Consider the following 15,983-nt stretch of genomic DNA (forward strand, 5'->3'; position numbering starts at 1 on the left):
GGAAGAGCATAGCGATCACGAACCACTCTCTCTAAAGCAGATCACAAACGCTCAATAATACTGATATCTGTTGACAGCGGTGGCGAGAGAGATGCGGCAGTTCACCCTTGTGCCCACAAAATCAGTTATGGACGATGCGAGCTTTCTGACCAGGGACCCTATTGTCTTGCAACGCAGCATCACCATTGAAGAAACAATCATTATACCATATGATCTATATGATGAGGCAAAATGGTTATACAGTGGTCAAAATAAATGTATCGTATTGGTTTATTGTCAATAGTGGACATTTCCACTTGATAAACCAACGCCACGATTTACAATTTATTCTCACTGCCATCTAGCATAATACATTGCTTATTAACCAACTGACCCTCGCCTTAAATGGAGGCTCTTTTGAATGCTATTAGGCATACTCTTTACCAAATTGTAGAAATAAATAATTCCTCCACAGCCGCCTGTGAAGTCTCTGGTGGGACAGGATGGTTGCAGACTGTTCGTTTTAGTATGGTTCAAATGGCTCTGAGCACTATGGGACTTAACATCTGAGGTCATCAGTCCCCTAGAGCTTAGAACTATTTAAACCTAACAAACCTAAGGACATCACACACATCCATGCCCGAGGCAGCATTCGACCCTGCGACCGTAGCAGTCGCGCGGTTCCAGACTGAAGCGCCTAGAACCGTTCGGCCACAACGCCGGCTCCCCAGCAACTGAACGTAAACAGATACTTAATCTTTTTGCGAGAAACTCCGTCAGATTGAGACAACGACTGCAGCAGCGACACGATGGTGCAACTGCGCACTTCGCACACGCACTGCTGATGTATTTGGATGAATCCTTTGGTGAGAGGTGGATAGGACGCCGTAGGCCGGTGGTATGGCCGACATGTTTCCCCCGACTGGACGTCCACTGATTTTATATTCTGGGGGCAACTGAATCTCTTGTCGATGAAACACCCATTGAGACTGATGAAGAGCTGACAGCGCGCATTATGGCAACCTCTGATGCAATTTCCACTTTGCCAGGAATGTTCGAAAGAAAGCGACAGTCACTCCAGCTTCATTGCACGGCTTGCATTCAAACAGGAGGACGTAATTTCGAGCAGTTTTTGTAGTTGTTTTCAAATAAATGTTATAAAACTTCACCCCGGCTTCTCCTTCACCTTAGCGTTACAAATAAATTGAAAACATTGCCCTGCAGACCTGCTACCACGTCGGATCGGATGGTATGTCGTGTGTTTACCCTCTTGACGTTGGGGATTGGGGGGGGGGGGGGGGCGGGGGACGCTGTTCAACGACGTCCAGCGCCATACGTTAAGGAATCCGGACGTGGGTTGCTATGTTAAATTTCCTTACAATGACCCACCCTACCAACCTTCTCATTTTCTACATGCATTTTAGGTACACCCCGTATACACACATTTCATTAATCTTACGTTGTTTACATTATCCTCATTGTATGTGCTTTATTTAAATTCTACAAATGCTTCGCGTATGTCGCTGCAGACATCAGGAATTGTTTGAGATATAGCAGCTATTCACATAACAAACAATTTAAACTTAGATGTCGCCAGCTGCTAATAACCGTGCCGTAATTGCTTGCCTTTCTTCAAGTTGCTTTCTCGCCGGTTATTAGTGTTCTGATTTTAAACTTCCGCCTCAGCTGTAATGAGAAACCAGCTACAAAAATCAACCGAGATACCTACGCAGTTTAGTGTACTACCTGCAGCACTGCACTCTTGCGTATAAATTCTACTTCTCGTATAAAATTCTCCTTAATTCGTCAAAATCAACGTGCGTGTCATGCTAACTAATCCTGCTTGAATACTGTAGTTTTGCATCGTGGCTCTACAGTTGTACCGAGTGAAACCTATGTGGTAATTATTAGTCCCAAAAAGACAAGAATAGTGCGTCCCTAGGGTTGACACACTATGCTCGTTCTTTCGTGTTAAATTCTGCCCCCCCCCCCCCCCCCCCCCCGTGTAAACGCTGCTTGTTCACGGGTGCAAGAAAATGGTAGCAAACACTGGCGTCTTGGCTGCGAATGGATGTCCGTCTGCGTTCGTTTCCACTCGCTGCTGTGTGGGGGAGACTTAATATACAGCGGAAACGGTAACTCGTTTGCGCCCCCTCCAACAGACCAAAGAGCGTCTAGAGTAACGCGTCCTTTGTCATTTGGTTATAATTATTATTTAATAATATATTGAAGAGGTGGGCTGAGTTAGTAGAACTGATAGTTTTGGCCCTGCCTCGAATAAATAAGCATATTAACTCAGCCCTTAGTTAACTGCTTGGATATAAAATCATTAGTAGAGTCGCTCCTCCATACAGTAAACGCGAGACTGTGGACTATATTGTTTTACGTGCTTCATTCCTTTAGCACTGAAGCGTCTCAGAATAAGATTTCCTAGTCAAACCATTGTCCACCCAGAGACCTCTGCTGGTCCTAGGAGATTGTGTGCAAGCGTGCGGCACCCGTGGGGTTGCAGCAATACTACCTTTGTGTGGGGCAACTTACCGGAGCCAAGTGATCGGTCGCAGTAACAAGCATTTTCTCCGCCACATACCAGCCACTGCCTTGCACTCAAGTGATATACAGGCAGTCAGGTTCCTTTACCAGTGGGACACACACCACTACAGAGCAATACTATACCACGTCACTAGGTCTCTCTTGTGAAATATGAGGGCTGGTACTTTCCAAGTGGCACGCTCTCCTCGGCTAAAAGGAGGCTTATAAATGACTACATGCAAATTAATGAACGCTATTGTCGGATTTGAAGCATACGTATCGTGCCCTGGCAAAGTGCCTCGAAACCCACGTTCGCTATAAATAGGCGAGATGTAAAAGGTATGGCCCCCGGATTTCTGTTAGTGCATATGGCAATCGCGCGGAACAGCAAGAGTCATGGCTCCAGAGAGAGAAAACTTAGAACAACATGAGACGTCAGTTTATAGATATCTTTTGAGTGTCCCTCTCAAGTGAACAACATCAAAAATCGAGTATGGGTCAGCCCTTGCAGGTTCACCGAGTGTGGTGGCGCAGTGGTTAGACACTGGACTCGCATTCGGGAGGACGACGGTTCAATCCCGCGTCCGGCCATCCTGATTTAGGTTTTCCGTGATTTCCCTAAATGACTCCAGGCAAATGCCGGGTTGGTTCCTCTGAAAGGGCACGACCGACTTCCTTCCCCATCCTTTCCTAATCCCATGAGACCGATGACCTCGCTGTCTGGTCTCCTTCCCCAAACAACCCAATCCAACCCTTTGCAGGTTCAAGCTAGCAGGGTAAATATTTCACAGGTTTGCTCATACAATGTATGTATCACTTGACAGTAATATCTTGTTAGTATTTTTAGACATTACTCATTGTTTCCATATTTTACCTTATTGTCTTTTCAGTCAGACGTTGTACGGAGGAGAAGCTGCTATGATTAGACAACCTGGAAACAGCGACCAAAGATAACTAAACGGTCGATGGTTCACGTCTCGCCGGAGATTTTGCACACGTGAGCAACTGAATAGGAGATAGCTGCTACAAAGAAGAGGCAGCTATCCTATTGCCACCATGAAGTACATAGCCCCCCCCTCCCCCCATTAAAACTGCAACACCAAGGAGGATACCAAATAAAGAACTTTACTCAGCCGGACGGTGCGCCCGAGCGGTTCTAAGCTCTAGGGGACTGATTACCTCAGATTTTAAGTTGGTTGGTTGGTTGGGGGAAGAGACCAAACAGCGAGGTCATCGGTCTCATTGGATTAGGGAAGGACGGGGAAGGAAGTCGGCCGTGCCCTTTCAGAGGAACCATCCCGGCATTTGCCTAGAGCGATTCAGGGAAATCACGGAAAACCTAAATCAGGATGGCCGGACGCGGGATTGAACCGTCGTCCTCCCGAATGCGAGTCCAGTGTGCTAGAGATGTTAAGTCCCATAGTGCTCAGAGCCATTTGAACCATTTTGAACTTTACTCATAGTACTCATAGTATGGTGGTAGTAGGAATCTATTTGGTCAAAAATATTTGGACATTGATTAGCCGACATTAATATGGAGTGTGTCCATCTTTCGCCTTTATAGTGGCTTGAACTCCGCTCGGGACACCTTCAATGAGGAGTCTGAATCTCTGTCGACGGGTGGCAGCCCATTCCTCCTCAAGAACCGAAACCTGATAGGGTAGTGATGTTGGACCCTGGCGTCTGGAGTGCAATCGACGTTATAACTCGTCCGAAAGGTGTTCAGTTGGATTCAGAAAGGTATCTGGTCATTCAATTTCAAAAATATTACTGTCCACAACCCATTATCTCACAGGTGCCACTACATGACAGGGCACTCTGTCGTGCTAATACATTGTGTCCGAACTGTTCCTCTACTGTACGCAGAACAGAATGCTGTAAAGTATGTTGATATCCTTCCTCATCCAGCGTTTCCTTAAGCGCTGTAAAGGACCACACACTAACCACGACAAAAAAGTGCAGATCCTGACTCCACCATATCCGTACGTCACTGTTGGTGCTAAACGTGATGGCACCTAACGTTCTCCACGGCTTCTTCTTTCTCTTCTCTTTCTTGTTTTTATTCTGCCTTTGTCTCTTATCAGTGCAGTCTCAACATGGTTACGAACGGATTTAGCGTGGTTAATTCAAGCGGTAGACGGATGCCCTTCCTGTCGCCACAGCCTTACTCCCGAGGATGGAATATGTGTGTACCTGAAGTATATGATTTTAGTGTGAAACTGGGTGTCAGTTTTCTAAGGGTTTGCGACTCTTGTAACTGAGGCGGGACTTGGATATTCACCTAGTGGGATACGGGAAACCGCGTAAAAATCACGTCCAGCCACGCTGGCATAAGGACCCTTGTTGTTAATCCGCACCGAGCGAGGTGACGCAGTGGTTGGCCCACTGGACTCGCATTCGGGGGCACAACAGTTCAATCCCGCGTCCGACCATCCTGATTTAGGTTTTCCGAGATTTCCCTGAATCGGTCCAGGCAAATGTCGGGGTGGTTCCTTTGAAAGGGCACGGCCGACTTACTTCCCCGTCCTCTCCTAATCCGATGAGATCGATGACCTCGCTGTCTGGTCTCCTCCCTCAAAAGAACCCAACGTTAATCCGCCGGGTGAATTCGATCTGGGACGCTCGCACCTCCCCGTCTCGGAATCAGCACTTCAATACGCGCGGCCATCATGTCAGGTCAACAATCTTACCCCATTCGCCAAACCTATAACGTACATATGATTTCCACAGGATATAGTGTGACCAGTCACTCCAAATCATTCATGTCCAGCCATCTACTGACCAGTGGCGTCGCTCATAAACCACATCAAGCTTTACTTAGATCTGACTATAGAAATTCGTGACCTATGAGGAGCCTCTTGACCATTGTTCCCCATTCTTCGCAACTCCCACACACAGCCATTGTATTCTGGTAGTTATTTGGAACGGACGAGTGATTCCTTCCGCTGCTATCAGGTGATTTTTTAGGAACACCTTTCGCAATGCTCGACGGTCCATTTATGTCAGTACATGAGGTCTGCCTGCTCTCGATTTAGCTGCGCTTGTCACCAGCAGTCGGTTAGTATTGGTAACGTTCTGTTGACTACTGCTATTGAAAGAGCTGGTAGTACTGCTTCTGCTGCTGCTGGGCTGGAGAGTTGTGGTCCTCGTAATGTAGCAGTCAGCTGGCAACCCAGACATTGAGAGATCTGGGGAAAGCGCTGGCCAGGGCAAATACATAACTCCATCACTTCAAAAACTAAACTAAATCCCGTCCGAAGAAGCCTTGAAAGGCGCACTGGTGCCGACCGACCGCCGTGTCATTCTCATCCGACAGGCGTCCCTAGATGCGGACGCGGAGCGGTACGTTGACCCCACCGCTATTCCGACCGTTGTTAACTGTAGTGACCGGAGCCGCTACTTCTCAGTCCAGTAGCTCCTCAATTGGCCTCACAAGGGCCGAGTGCATCCCGCTTGCCAACAGCACTCTTCTGCTGCGGACGGTCACCCATCCAAGAGCTAGACAAGCCCGACAGCGCTTAACTTCACTGGTCTGACGGGAACCAGTTTTACCACTGTGGCAAGGCCGTTGGCCCCTCACTTGAAACTCGACAGAAACAACTAACACAACAAAATGACGCGTATAATAAAATTTTGAGGAAAGATCCAAAGCAATGTAACTCTTATCATCTGACGGTTCGTATCTAATTACTGTAAAATAATTCATACATTGTGTATTAAATTGCTGCTCCCGCTGGTTACGGTATGCCCTACACGGGATAGTCATTCTATTTTATAGCCGTAAGTTTTCCACGAATTTGAAAACATTTCTAGAAAGAAGGCCCTCTACGACAATTCATCACTTCTGGCTCGTTTTCACACACAAAAATAATTTTCCAAATTTCGCTTTATTCGCTCGATTACGCAAAATGTAAACGTAAGTAGGAACGAAACTACAAGTCAATGATTGATGTTCATTGAGGAATCAGAGAAAAAGATATCCAAAAAACTGGAACGAACGGAAAGTTTTCGCCGAAAGCAAACTGTAAAACTGGTTCACGTACTGAGATATAATTACGGACAAAATGAGAAAAAAATTTAATTCCCCCAGGAGAGTGGCCGGAAATGGGCAACGTATTTTAATAGTCAAGTAGTCATGTTACTCAGTTTGTAATTTACCGCCGCAGATGCACGTTACCACCATCGTTTAGAGAATGTAGAATCAAATCGAAATACAAGTGGTAGACCACTAATAATTAACAACAGAAAGAACGAGAAGGATTGTAGAATTGTAAAATTTGATTACAAAATTAGACATTTGTTTTTAGGTAGTTAATGAGAATGAAACTGCATCTATGTAATGCACATAGTCTGCACGGTCTGTAAAATCTGCAGGATAAAGTACTGGCTATCAAGTGCTAAATTCAGTCCCGTCACTTTTCAGAATATTGCTAGCAACCTGGAGCAACATGGCAACATTAAGGTATTTTAGACCCTGTTTACCTAACAGCACTGACATTGTACGTTTCTGCTGAGAGATCACATACCATATTAACACTAGTACATTAACTTCACTTATATACTGCAACTAGTCTATTACATACAAACTACGAAGCGATGGACCAAGTGTTTTCTCAAAGAGTAGACCGACGTCGTAATTACGTGCACACAATTTTTAAGTTATCCAGTCACCATCAGATGGCAGCTGCATTTTTGTAGGTGGCAAATAAAGCTTTGAGTAAGCGCAAATAAACATGTCATTTTTTACACATGTACGTTAATTAGGCGTGGAAGAATTATGCGTCCTACTCATTAGGTGGCGTAACAGGTAGTTGCACCACGGCGCACGTGGACACAGGTTTCATAAAAACAGCCCGATTGCGGTCGCTGTAAGCAGAGACGCAGAAACAAATCGGCATACGTGTCGCTTGGATCAAGTAACAGGAGAATCGCTTGTCGTTCCTCTCACCTGTGGTTGCCTTCTTCGACTCGCACACTATTGATGAAAACAGAGATATAAAACTGCTTACAAATGTCACTCGGAAGCTGCTGTTTATTTTATGTACGATAAAACTAGGCTAACACTTTGTTTTTTGCCTTGCCACTTCGATACATGAAGGTAATAACTGAAAACTCAAAGACTGAGTGAGCATCAATACAAATAGTTTAAGGAATTGGAACTAAAGTGATGTAGCACAGTATGCTACTCCATAAAATAATTTGATTTCTAACTTTCGTTAATAATGGCCGCATTTTTCTTGGTCGATCAAATCTGGCCCGCGCATCATGGACTAGACGGAAATGCACAATTGAAAGTATGGAGATCTTACTTAGCTTCCACATAATACGGTAGGGACAGTATCACATTCACGAAGCTTGTGTTGTATCTGTCCTCCTACTCACATCAATCTTTTATAGAGCAGTCTCTTGATGTCGTTCGTATGTTACTTGAAATATTAGTACTCAGCGCGACATAAATGCACTAACTTAAATAATGAAACCATTCTGACGAAGAAACGTCAATAGCGCGAAAAGGACTTTAATACATTACAGATGATCCCCAGGCAACTTATTTACTCTCCTTCGATTTCTTTAAACGACAGTCATATTATTGTGCTTCAAAGTGAACTATTCTATTCTTCAGCAGGCAACATTGGATGCAGTAAATAATTCTTTCATTCAACCAGTGCACCAGTGTATCTGTTCCAGGGTCACCACTTTTAGCACCTTTGAATGTTCTACTCCTGGGCAGTGGTACAGGAGAGACAAAGTCAATTTTGTGTTACGTTTTTACTTGGTTTTCATCTGTTTTCTGACAACTCCAGCAAGTGGTCGAGTTTGTGATCCCAGGCTCAAAGTCAAAGTTGTGTTATGTAATTAATAACGTTGTGTTTCAGTGAATGGTACGCTGTGATACATTTTCGAATAGTTCTTTAGAAGAGGAAATGAATTACCGAATAAAAAATACAGGGAGCCATTTAAAAAAGTCATATCGCTGTTCATATCTTTGTATTAACAAAGCTACAACGAAGGCAATCATGATGATTGATGTATCCCTGACACCTAAAGAAAATTTGCTCGAAACATTTTGTAATTTGCATCTTGACAAACAGTTATTTAGGGTGGTCAAGATAAATGAGACACCCTGTATAGTTCATTAATTAATGTATCACATATTTTATCTTCGTTAAATAACCTTACATCGTATTCAAACTGAAATAATCTCTCTTGTTGTATTCCTAAACCTAAAACTGATATTTTTCGTATCTGGAAATGGAGATACTCTGCAAATGCACTCGTTTAAAATATTTGATCCTACAAAATTTCACTGTACCAAATACTTACCTTTGTACCTGATGATGGTGTAACATATAATATGGTGTTATATATAGTATGAAATAATAATATGAAATAATCTATATACATATAGAATATTTCACAAGTGTTGTTTGCCGGCCGGGAGGTTCTACGCGCTTCTTTCCGGAGCCGCGCTGCTGCTACGATCGCAGGTTCGAATTCTGCCTCCGGCATGGATGTGTGTGATGTCCTTAGGTTAGTTAGGTTTAAGTAGTTCTAAGTCTAGGGGACTGATGACCTCAGATGTTAAGTCCCATAAAGCTTAGAGCCATTTGAACCATTTTTTGAATAAGTTTTGTTTGTGTTTTCAACCATAAGACACATACACTATCTGGTCAAAAGTATCCGTACACCCCTATGTAGTGCGGAACTGGCCACTAGATATCACGAGAGGCGGACCCGCCGGTATAAAAGAGGCGAGGAGTGTTATGTTGTCAGCAGAGAAGCACTGACAGCAGAATGTGTCGATCAGGAGAGCTCAATGAATTCGAAAATGGACTAGTCATTGGATGTCATCTGACATGAGGGACATTTCGACACTTCTGAAGTAACTCAAGTCAACTACTGACGACGATGCTCTGAAGTGGAAACTCAAAGGAACAACCGCAGCTACACCAAGACCGAGTAGACCTCATGAACTGACAGACAGGGATAGCCGAGCATTGAGGATAGTGGTTGTAAAAAATCACTTGAAATCAGAGGATGGAAACATTCGTAAGCTCCAAAGCACAGTGGCTATGCGGAGGGAGTTCCCAAGATAATGCGGTACAGTGGTCGAGCAACTCCTAATCAGCAACCCAAATCTGTAGTCAACGTTAAATGATGCTGGAGGTGGTGTGAGGAGCGATATCACTGGATACTGGATGATTGGAAAGGAGTGTTTTGGAGTAATGAATCTCGCTGTATCGCTTGGCAATCCGAATGAGCAGTTTAGGGCTGCTGAATGCCTGGAGAACGTTACGTGCCATAATGTGTAGTGAAAACAGTGGAGTACGGAGGAGGTGGCTAGGGTGTGGTCCCCTTAGAGCGCTTGAGAGTACGCTACATGCAGTACGATATGAACTCATTTTACAACATTATGTGCAGCAAGCAGCGGACGAACAGTTCGGAGGCGACGATTGTTTATATCAGCGTGGCTATTGTACCCTGTCATGAAGCAGCGTTCGTGAGGCAATTATTCGTAGACAATAACATTTCTGGAATGCACTGGCCTGTTCAGAGTCCGGACCTGAACCCAATGGAACACCTATGAGATGAGTTAGACCGTCGACTTCTCTCCAGACCTCAGCGTTCAACTAGTTTCTACGCTTGAGGCAGACTGGGCTGCAGTTCCGCCACAGACATCTCGTTGAAAGTGTCGCCATCAGAGATGAAGTTGTCATAAATTCGAAGGGTCGTCACACTCCATCTTTGTGTCCACTAATAGGTGTCAGAATACCTTTTATGAGCCAACGTACATCCTCCTAAATCATATATATATCAAACTCTAATCACGGCACTAAAAACAGAGAAATTTGGGGCCGTAATAAACGGTACTGATAGTCTTTATTCTCACGTACCACCATCCTATGGAATATAGTTGGGGAGAACGGTATAGATATACTGTGTACCCTGCGGCACGCACCTTAAGGTGTCTTGTGGAGTACAGACGTAGATGAAGACTATGTTACAGAAAACCTTCAGAATACCATTACAGTGAAAGCTATCCCGAATGGCACCCTATGCTGAGAATTGAGAACAATCCCTTCAATCCACAAAGCCTGCCAACAAACAGGATGTTTGTTTCTTATATTATGGGTGAGCACAACATAAAGGAAGATTTGGAAGATTAATTTCTAACTTTTTCTTGACGGGGCTATTAGATATGGAGCAGGGGAGAATGTTTGTACCACCACGGCACACTTTTCAGACTTTCGCGTCTAGAATAGATTTTCGTATTCCATTTTGAAATGACAGCATTCACTGTATGTGTCTTGCAGTCTCTTTCCGAAATTACAAAAATTACTCCACAAAAATAAGGTTTTTCCGGAAGTGAAAAACTATTCCCAAGTACAACATGGTCATTTACTCGTGTCCCTTTACAAATATTCTTTTCAAATTTTTTATGTTGCAATCGGCAAAATCTTGTAAGTGCCGTATTTAATAGTCTCTGTGTTACACAATTACTGTACTACACGCCGATAAGCAGTAACTGAAGCCAAACTGAGAAGGAGTAGCATCAAAAACTAGTCAAATGTCGAAACAGTTTTAAATAGAAGCTACTGAAAGCTAATAAAAATTTTCGTTTTCAGTGCTAAGAAATTTCTTAAGATGCCAGAAAAAGTCAGTTCATTTGCAAATACACGTGATGCGATATAGAATAGCTTCTTCCTTTTGAAGCTACAATATGGATAAACTGTTCACACTTTATACTTAGCTTTAATGTACTATATAGCACTTCAGTATGTATACCTCATAATATTTACAAACGCTACACAAAGCATAACCTCATGTCTCACAACAATAACAATAGTGAAAAATGCCGGAAACCGTTCATGGTGGTCTCTAGTGCGCATTCCTTCATGTGATTCCACCGGTCACTAGATTCAAACAACGACCAGGAAACAGCCACCAGCTACAACACTAATTCATATTTGGCAAGGGTGGTTAATAAATTGGTGGTGTACTTTTTAAAGGACATTGCCGCGGCATGAGGGAAGGGATCTGACAGCACGTGTTCCACTTCGCTCTGTCGTTCACCAAACGTATTGGCTCAGCTGGAAGGGAAATGCTATCTAAATCCGTGCAGGGGTAGCCGAACGGTCAGAGGCGCCTTGTCACGGTCTTTGCGGCTCCCCTCGTCGCAGGTTCGAGTCCTCCCTCGGCCATGGGTGTGTATGTTGTCCTTAGCGTAAGCTAGTTTAAGTTAGATTAAGTAGTGTGTAGGCTTAGAGACCGATGACCTCAACAGTTTGGTCCCATAAGACCTTACCAGAAATTTCCAAATTTTTCTATCTAAACTCAGAAACGAAATACTGTAGTGAATATGAAGCTTTAAAAGACCCAGTGTGACTGCGACGCTCCGGATTTACACACAGAAGAAACTGTTTAGTGCTTTCTAGTGGCCTGTGGAAATCCTTCCTCGAAACACGAATAGTGGAGAACGCAGACGTATCGAGAAGTACACTGTTTCCCACTGGAGAGACCTTACCGTGAAAGGCTTAGGACTGACAGTCGAGACTCGTTACCAACATGCTTTCTGCAATAGGAAATCAAATCCTTTCGCTATACCTACACCTCCGTGAGAAACATAACGGAGAGTTAACCTTCCTGCAGGTCGGGGAAACCCTGAACACATCTGAAGATGGGGTAAGCTTGTTTACCACACGCTGCGAGCAGTCATCATGCTGGGGAAACCCGCGAGAACGCCGACTGGACGCCTATAGCTGGAAGCCCGGCCAGTTTTCAGCAGAATGTTGCCATTTCGGAACGAGGAATCAAACGGAAGAGATCTGTCCTCGAGGTAATGTCTACTGGCTGAAACTGATGCGACGCCAGCCAATAATAAGACATTTCAGAGCACTCGATCAAAAGGAAGAAGACATGGATGGGGCGGGGGACGACGCTCTTTGCCTAGAGTGATTTTATTAGGTAATCACATTTGATGGAACTTTTCAGAGGGAACACTCAGTAACGAGGGAGACTCTGTGATGATTCTTTCGAGAGCTTTCGTGTTGGGACCTGACAGTCAGGTCTCGGACTGCACTTACCCGTGGTGCTGGTACCTTCCCATTATGGCTTCATTTTACTCAATGTCGTACTGATTCACACTCCGAGTCTTTGCTTGATTTCATTGGAGACCGATGCTTACCCTCACAAACATTCGATTTTGTTTTCTTTTCTAAATATCTGCTGTAACTTACAAGCAACAGCTATCGAGTCTATAAACGATCGTACTAACACATGAAGGGCTTATTTGAATAGTGGTACAAGTCCATTTTTGTTCATTGTGAGATACAGAGTCGTAAAGTTAAATGAGCGCCGAAAAATCTGCAGTTGAGATACCAGAAATATCCATGCATGTGGCTTCTTGCTAGAGATGAACCTTTCTTTCTGTTTGTTTGGATCATTAATTGCAGACGCATTATAGGAAGAAAAGTGGAGGTAATGGACTTGTACCACAAATGAAATAAACTCTTCATATTATGTCGGTACAACCAATATTTACGGTCAAAGTCAATAGTTCTTCACAAGAGTACCGCAAAAGAAACAGTTACACAAAAATGAGACTAAACAAATCGAAACAAGTTCGACTGTGCACTGCCAGAAGGGATTCCCACAAAAGAAAAACTGGGTAAAAACGTACTACAGCAGTCAACGTCACTTAGTACGACATTGACAATGTAAAATAAAGAACATGAGTTACGTGGAAATTATGTCTCATTCCCCTGATAACATTTTTGACGATATTACCTACAAATGAATTTTTTCTCCTTCTTCTACGTCTTTCCGAAACCCCGGAAAGTACTTGTAGCCACATTATTTTATCCATGCTGGATGTCGTGATTTAAAACGTCGTTTAGGATTGTTAGTGAGTAACGCAACTAGTCAAAACATCTTTAACATTGCTTTATTTCAGTGCTATCAAGGACAGTGAAATAAATAATTTTTAAAAGTATTTGTTGGGGTTGCATTATTCATCAATAACTTGCAGTCATTTTCCCCCTCTATCTTTATTCTCTTTATTGAACGACTGAAATAACTAGCCAATGTTAACGCACTCTAGAGCACAGTTCCTAATAAGACTTTTGCTTCCTGATTTGTTTTTTCTAAGAACATTTTGAGGCACTGCAAGTAATGGCACGTGCCTGATTATCCGCACCTACGTTGGGCGAAGATTGCGATGTCATGTTATGTAGAAGACAGCCAATTGAGCCGTCCCTACGGGAAGGCGGGATGGAGCCGTCCAGCGCTCACGTTGAGAATGTTTCTGCGCCGGTGTCACGTTATTTTGCGCGAGCTGTATCACAAAACATATTGTGAAATATAACCTATAAGGATGTGCTGCAAGCAACAAATTGTCAAGGTGCTCAAATGGTGTACAGTGTTTGCTGTCGTAAGGAGAACGAGGTCTCATGCAAAAGTTAGCACCGCAAGACAGTCGCTGCAAGACGCAGCAACGAATCAGAGACGTCAGGGTACACATGCCGTCAAGTGTTTCTTTCTATCGCCGTAGCATGGAAAGTTATTTATGTCCGAGAGCAGTGCCGTTCACTCCACTCTCTAGGTAATCAGCCATCAACTGTAGTTATAGCTTACGACGTCACTATCGTCGTAGTACAGATCGGCTGCGTGCGACTAGAACTTTATGTTAAAGACAATTGTCCTCTGATGTGAAATTGTAACCAAGTGCTAGATATTATGTCAGCGACAGCATCAATTACACGGCATCTGAGTGAACACAATTTTTTTCAGAGTTAAAGATTTACTACGTACTTGCTCTAATACATTACTTACAATTTGTGTGCTCGCCCTCCTCCCGAACTAGGTTTGCTGCAATACGCCACACAGTGCCTTACCAGCTTGACAGACAACCCCTGTAAGACTCTGAAACTCATTTGGTTGTAAGGTGTCTTGAGTCACTACTCTCCTAAATAGGAGTAAAATTTCTTAAAACACTAGGCCATATCACTTGATACAGAAAGACAGCTGCTCTGGCATGAGTCGTGGTCATCCACATGTTCTAACTTGTCGTAAATGTTATATTAAATGGTTCAAATGGCTCTAAGCACTATGGGATTTAACATCTTCGGTCGTCAGTCCCCTAGACTTTGAACTCCTTAAACCTAACTAACCTAAAGACATCACACACATCCATGCCCGAGGCAGGATTCGAACCTGCGACCGCAGCAGCAGCACGGTTCCGGACTGAAGCGCCTAGAACCGCTCGACCACAGCGGCCGGCCAATGTTATACTAAACGTACACCAATACATATTGGGACTGAGAACATTTGTGATCTATTCTTACAGTACTCGGCGTTCCTGACTGCAATGCTCGAAGTATTCAAAACGACTATTTTTATTTCCCTTCTGACACAGATATTTAACAGCATCATGAGTGTGATTGATAGCTGTAGTTTAGTTTCAGATTTCACTCGACTCCTATGTGGGACGCATGTGCAAACAAACCTACCGTTCTTTGTCTGCAGCGACGCATTACCAGAAAAATGTGTTGGGAGCTGGTCGTAATGTTGTCACACAGGCACTTTTATGCGCTGTCGTAACTGTCGAGCTATATTTTACAGGTAATCCGTGGCGAGGAAAGTATCCGATGGTTCGTGGAACCAACACCTTGGAGGTCACCAGCTCTAGTAGAGGACAATCGTTCCCTTCTGCAGTTCAAGTAAACGTTTTCTAAGACATCCCGTGTAGCTATAGGAAGAATGCAACTCTTGCAGCTACTTGAAATACAAAGCTTAGTTGTCTGGAGTAGGATCGACCGAGAGCGCACAATCCTGCAAGTAAATAAAGAAAAAACGAAAAATATTGATTATGTTGAATTGCGTTTACTGAAAAGATGGACAGTGACCAATCACACATAATCTTCAACAATGATTGGGCGTTTTCTTCCACAAATGAAGAGCCGAGAAACGATTTTATATCCTAAATCGGCAGAAACAGTTATCTTGGAGTCCGTTTCCCCATTATGCACCGCACGCAAAGAATAAGTGTTTTCAGTCCAGGTTAGGAGAGAATTAGTGACCACGCTCCAGGCAAACATTATTATCATTGTTATCATTACCGTCCCTTTGGCCTCGACGTTTTATTTAAACAAAGTATGGTGGGAACAGTGTGCTTTATGACGAAGTAAAACTGACTCCTTTGCGATAAGGCAAACGAGAGTTCTTTAATAATTCACACCGCAGTGACTAAGTCCAACCAGAACGTTTGGTCGATCGTAAAAAGTCACTAGAAAATGACAGTGTACTCAGTGAGATTTTACATTATTTCATGTTTACAAGAAGCCGTCAACACTTTTCCGAATTTTTGGATCTTCTTTTTCACGCCGTCAGTAGAGTGATTAAAATGCTAAGTGAGTAAGTATAAGACTATAAAACTATCGGTTCGGGGTGGTGTCCTTATTCAGTTCTAGTAG

At 43.6% G+C, this 15,983-nt stretch overlaps 1 long non-coding RNA gene across 1 annotated transcript in view; it reads right to left on the minus strand.

Annotated features, from left to right (window-relative positions):
• The window catches only part of LOC124787818, a 415,837-nt gene that overhangs the window by 292,961 nt on the left and 106,893 nt on the right, over positions 1-15,983 (minus strand). The gene's annotated exons all lie outside the window — the stretch shown is intronic.

This window comes from Schistocerca piceifrons, chromosome 1 (genome assembly GCF_021461385.2).
Source record: "Schistocerca piceifrons isolate TAMUIC-IGC-003096 chromosome 1, iqSchPice1.1, whole genome shotgun sequence".
In the NCBI taxonomy this organism is placed as follows: Eukaryota; Metazoa; Arthropoda; class Insecta; order Orthoptera; family Acrididae; genus Schistocerca; species Schistocerca piceifrons.